Here is a 6226-nt window from a genome sequence, read left to right on the forward strand (position 1 = left end):
GGAAAGAGATATTTAGATAAGAAGAAGAGAATTTCTTGATATTCGACAAGGGAATAAAACAAAGTGGCGAATATGAAAGAGAATTTGTGTATCTCAAGAGATATGCTCGGGATGTTGTATGCAACAGAGGAAGAAATGTGCATTAGATTTGAAGAAGGGCTTAATGATGAAATCAAAATGATGATTGGAGGTACAGAGATTCGAGAATTTGTGATTCTGTCGATCGAGCTCAAAAGATGGAAGAAGTGTATAATGAAAGATGCAAAGAGAAAGAAGAGGTAAAGAGGTATACAAAAGAAGTTTCTCTAGACCAACTTCGACTTTTCCGGCCAAAAAGTTCAGAGATGATTCTGGTCGACCTGTTACAATCCCGGAACGATCGAATAAAAGTAAAACTACTCAACAAGATGTCGGAGTAACTAAGAAACCAGCAGCTAGTGTTAGTAGTGTGCAAAATATTCCGAGACTTAGATGTAAAAATTGTGGTAGATTTCATATTGGTGAGTGTTGGGGAAGAGCCGGAGCTTGCTATAAATGTGGTGGAACTGATCATTTTATTCGGGACTGTCCTCAATTATTAAAAGAAGATAGAGAACAAGGGGAGAAGCAAGCAAATACTCCTCAGAAAGGTAAACGTTCGGGTCAAAGTAGTGCTGCTGGGACTGTTCATTCGGGAACGAGAGATACTGCAGCTCGATCAGAGACAAGAGTACCAGCACGTACATACGCTATCCGGGCAAGGGAAGAAGCTTCTGCTCCAGATGTGATAGCTGGTAATTTCTATCTTTTTGATGATTCTGTGTATGCTTTAATTGATCTCGGATCTACACATTCATATATTTACCTTTGCATTAGTGTCGAGAAAAGAAAATGGTATTGAGTCCATCGACCTTGAATTGCAAGTCACTAATCCACTAGGGCAAAGTGTGTTGGTTAATTTAATATGTCGGAATTGTCCTTTGAAAATACAAGGTGTGAATTCTCTGCTGATTTAATGTTGTTACCTTTCCGAGAATTTGATGTTATTCTTGGAATGGATTGGTTGATTGAACACGATGCCATGGTGAATTGTAGAGAAAAACGGATTGATTTAAAATGTCGAGACGGGAAATAGTTTGGTGAGTTTGGGGATAAAAGAATGATGTCGAATTATTTCACCTTCTACTTTCGGAAATTGATTCGGAAAGGTAATGAAGCATTTTAGCTTATATTCTTGATACTCGGGGTTCGAATTGAAGATGGAACAATTGTCGATTGTTAATGAGTTTCTTGATGTGTTTCTGAGGAATTACCGGTTTACCCCGGATCGTGAGGTTGAATTCACAATTGATGTAATTAAGCATGCACTCAATATCAATAACACCGTATAGAATGGCACCGGTGAGTTAAAGAGTTGAAGACACAGTTGCAAGAGTTATTGGATAAAGGGTTCATCGGACCGAGTACATCACTTTGGGGGCACTGTCTTATTTGTGAAAAAGAAAGATGGTTTGTTGCGATTGTGTATTGATTACGAGCGGTTGAATAAGGTAACAATTAAAATAAATATCCATTACCTCGTATCGATGATTTGTTTGATCAACTGAAAGGTCTGCAGTTGTTCTTAAAATAGACCTTAGATCTGGGTATTATCACCTGAAGGTTAAAGAGTGTGATGTGCCAAAGGCGCTTTTCGAACTCGGTATGGTCACTACGAATTTTTGGTAATGCCTTTTGGTTTAACGAATGCCCTGCTGCATTTATGGATTTAATGAATCGAATTTTTCAGTCTTATTTGGATAGATTTGTGGTGGTATTTATTGATGACATATTGGTCTATTCAAAGACGAATCCGAACATGCACAAAGACTTGAGAATTGTACTACTGACTTTGAGAGAAAAACAGTTATATGCGAAATTTAGTAAATGTGAGTTTTGGCTTCATAAGGTTGGATTTACGGGTCATATTATATCGGTGAAGGAATTCGTGTGGATCCAAGTAAAGTTTGGCGGTGGTGAATTGGAAAACACGAAGAATGTAAGCGAAGTGCGAAGTTTTCGGGATTAGCGGGATACTATCGCCGTTTTGTAAAGAATTTTTCCATGATTGCTTCACCAATGACTCGTTTATTACGGAAGAATGTTGAGTTTATGTGGTCGATGAATGTCGTGAGCTTTGATCGATTAAAGAAAATGTTAATGAAGCTCGGTCTTAACTCAACCGAATCGGTATACCGTATGTTGTGTACTGATGATGCATCTTTAAGTGGTTTGGGTTGTGTGTTAATGCGATCGGGAAAGGTAGTGGCTTATGCTTCACGGCAATTAAAACCACATGAAAAGAATTACCCTACACATGATCTTGAGTTAGCTGCAATTGTTTTTGCCTTAAAAATTTGGAGACACTATTTATATGGTGAGAAGTGTTATATGTATACGGATCACAAAAGTTTGAAATACTTAATGACTCGAAGGAACCGAACTTAAGACGAGAGGCGGTGGTTAGAGTTCTTTGAAAGACTATGATTTGGTTATTGACTATCATCCGAGGAAAGCTAATGTAGTTCTTGATGCCTTTGAGTCGAAAGTCATCCTTGTTTGCTTCCAGCAATGAATGCTCATTTGGCTCTTAATGAAGAAGGTGTTGTATTAGTAGAATTGAAGGTAAAACCAATGTTTCTTCAACAAATTCGAAGCTGCAGAATGAAGATCCAAAATTGGTCTTTGAAACGACAAATGGTTCGGGATAATTTAGATTTGAGTTCGATATTGATGATGAAGGTATATTGCGCTATCATAATAGGATTTGTGTTCCCAATAATTCGATTTAAAGAATGATATTCTTTCGAAGCACATAATAGTATGTATTCTATTTATCCGGGTAGTACAAAAATGTATGGTGATCTGAAAAAGACATATTGGTGGCTGGTATGAAAAGAGAAATTTCGAATTTATTGCAAAATGTTTGATTTGCCGACAAGTTAAAGCAGAACATCAAGTGCCAACGGGTTTATTACAACCCATTATGATTCCTGAATGGAAGTGGGAGCATATTTCAATGGATTTTGTGTCAGGATTGCCTGTGACTCCGAGAAAGAAAGATTCGATATGGGTGATTGTTGATAGATTGACAAAGTCAGCACACTTTATTCCAGTCAGAATAGATTTTTCACTTAATAACTTAGCAGAATTGTATGTGTCAGAGATTGTGAGACTACATGGAGTTCCAATATCTATCATTTCAGATCGGGATCCGAGGTTTACTTCAAGATTTTGGAATAAATTGCAAGAAGCCTTAGGCACCAGATTGAATTTTAGTACAGCATTTCATCCTCAAACAGATGGACAGTCAGAGCGAGTGATTCAAATTTTAGAAGATATGTTAAGATGTTGTATACTCGAGTTTGGTGACAGTTGGGAAAGGTATTTCTTGTTGGTGAGTTTGCTTACAACAATAGCTATCATCTAGTATAAAAATGACACCATTTGAGGCTCTTTATGGTAGAAAATGCAAGACTCCATTGTGTTGGTCTGAATTGAGTGAATCAAAAATAGTTGGGGTTGATTTGATTCGAGAAACCGAAGAGAAAGTCCGGATTATTCGAGATAGTCTAAAAAGCGCTCGGATCGTCGAGAAGTCATATGCGGATTTAAAACGAAGAGACATAGAATATGCGATGGGTGATCGAGTATTTTAAAAGTTTCACCATGGAAAAGGGTGTTACGATTTGGTAAAAGGGAAAATTAAGTCCGAGATTCATAGGGCCATATGAAATTGTGGAAAGGGTTGGTCCTGTGGCTTATCGTTTGGCTTTACCTCCGAACTTGAGAAGATTCATAATGTGTTTCATGTGTCTATGCTAAGGCGGTATAGGTCGGATCCTTCACACGTAATTCCCATATCGAAATTGAGCTTCAACCAGATATGACTTATTCGGAAGAACCGGTGAAGATTTTGGCTCGTGAAGTTAAGGAATTGCGGAACAAAAGAGTACCATTGGTTAAAGTATTATGGCATCGACATGGTATGGAGGAGGCAACTGGGAAACAGAGGAGTCAATAAGATCACGATGATCAGAATCTATTTTGGGTAACAAATTTCGAGGACGAAATTTTTAAAGGGGAGAGTTATAACGCCTAATTTTCAGTGGTGTCGGAAATGGTGATTTGAGATCACTAAATTCGACAAATAAGATTGAACAAGATAGTAATTTAATATTTATGAGTCAAGTAAGAATTTAGAAGAATTTGTGAAATGGTGAAATTAGTGAATTAAAAGAATTTATTAGGTCAAGCGGGTCAAAAATGAGGTATCGAGACCTCAAAGTTGAAAATCGAGCTATAAATATTTCTATAAATATTTATGGAGTGTCATTGAGTTAGTATTAAAGTTTAGTTAGAAAATTTTAACGTTTGGATGGCTAATTAATTGAAAAGGATTAAATTGAAAATAGCACAAAATTTGTTAAATTGTGAGTAAATAGCTTAAGTATTTAAAAGATGGATTTAAAGTGCAATTAGACCCAAAGGTTAATGGCTGGACGGTTTGGGTATGAAATAAGCAAGAAAACAATGTGAACAAGGGCAAAATTGGAAATAGATAAAAGTTAATAGTTAAATAATGATGTAATTGAAAAATCTAGACATTTTCTTCATAATTTCTCAGCCAAAACGCCATAGAAGGTCTGGAGAAAGCTGGTTTTTCATATTTTTACGTCATGTGAGTCTAATTCTTGCTTTTCTTGATAATTTTATGTTTTTATGACTTTTACAATTAGGTCCACTTGTAGAATTCATTAGTTTTTGATTTTATGGGTGAAATTGGAAGTTACCCTGGATGGATAAGGAATTTTATGATGAATTATTATGAAATTTAAGTTCTAATTTCATATTAAGGTGGTTTTATTAAGTGATTTTGATAGGAAATGATATTTAGGACCTAATTGTGAAAAAGTTGTGAATTGAAGGTTGCTGTTGAAATTCAGAATATAAAAGGTTTTAAAATAGTTTATAATGATAAAATAAAGTGTTAATTGAGAAAAATTAGTTCAATTGATGGGTGAATTGAGTAGGGACTAAATTGTGAAAAGCTGTAAATTTTGGGGTAAAAGTGCAATTTCGAAATTTGAACAGCATAAATTGTGAAGTGAAATAGAAATCAAATAAATGCTAATGAGTAGAAATATTTTATATTATAGATCAAGAATCCAAAGAAGAACGAGGAAAAGAAAAAGTTGCGGAATAGTCCCAAAATTTCAATATCTTCTACAAATTAGCCGGGTAAGTTCATATGGTTGAAATTAGATGTTTATTTGTGAATGATTGAAGTATATAATGTGTTATTATATACGAATTTGTTGTGGGATTGTGTAGATTTTGTTAATGAAAGAATAAATGTGGAAATGCAAATTAGGAAAAACGCAGGATTGAGTGCGTTAGTATCGTGGACGTGTGATGAATTGATTGGATAAGACCATGGTTGTTCCATGGAAAAGTGTGAAATGTAGGTATGGTATCATCCATACTGAGTTGTGAAATGTAGGTATGGTATTATCCATCTTGAAATGTGAAATGTAGGGATGGTATTATCAAATCCATCTTGAGTTAAGAAATGTAGGTATGGCATTTCCCATACCGAGTTGAAAAATGTAGGTATGGTATTTCAATGAGGAAAACCATCTTGAGTTGTGAATCGTGGCATTGAGCAACGACGTACTCAATTTCGTAAGCCGTTTCCTAATTTGATTATAAGAAATAAAGAGAAGTGATCCAAATGAAAGAGATTGAGTAGTTATTCTTGTTGAGCTCAACTATGTGAATTATTATAACAATGGTTGTGAATCGCAGGAAACTTTAGTAAATGTTTTGGTATTGTTTGGAAATATTATGTTTGGTAAGCATTACTTTTAACCTATGAACTTACTAAGCTTCAATAAGCTTACTTGTGTGTGTTTAATATTTTTATGTAGATTGACTTGAAGTGAAGTGGGTAGATCGGATCAACACAACAAAGCACACTATCCGGATCAATTCGGTAGCTTTTGTTTTATGTTTGAAGATTTATATGGCATGTATAGAGTTTGAATGAATTGAAGTAAAGATGTTATAAACTAGTTAACAATATTTGTACTAAAATAGTTTTCGGTAAGTAGCAGTAGTTTGACTTTGAAAAATCACTAAAAATAGTAGAAATGGAATTAAATAATCAATAAATTATGGAATCGAATCTCGATGAGTCTATTTTCAT

At 35.1% G+C, this 6226-nt stretch overlaps 1 long non-coding RNA gene across 1 annotated transcript; it reads left to right on the forward strand.

Moving 5' to 3' along the window:
- Nucleotides 1-406: 406 nt before the first annotated feature.
- LOC128290253 (uncharacterized) lies at nt 407-6021 on the forward strand. Its single transcript, XR_008279928.1, has 3 exons — nt 407-773; nt 5178-5259; nt 5949-6021. It is a non-coding gene; the product is annotated as an uncharacterized LOC128290253 (long non-coding RNA).
- Nucleotides 6022-6226: the final 205 nt, after the last annotated feature.

Source organism: Gossypium arboreum, chromosome 3 (assembly GCF_025698485.1).
Source record: "Gossypium arboreum isolate Shixiya-1 chromosome 3, ASM2569848v2, whole genome shotgun sequence".
Classification (NCBI taxonomy): domain Eukaryota; kingdom Viridiplantae; phylum Streptophyta; class Magnoliopsida; order Malvales; family Malvaceae; genus Gossypium; species Gossypium arboreum.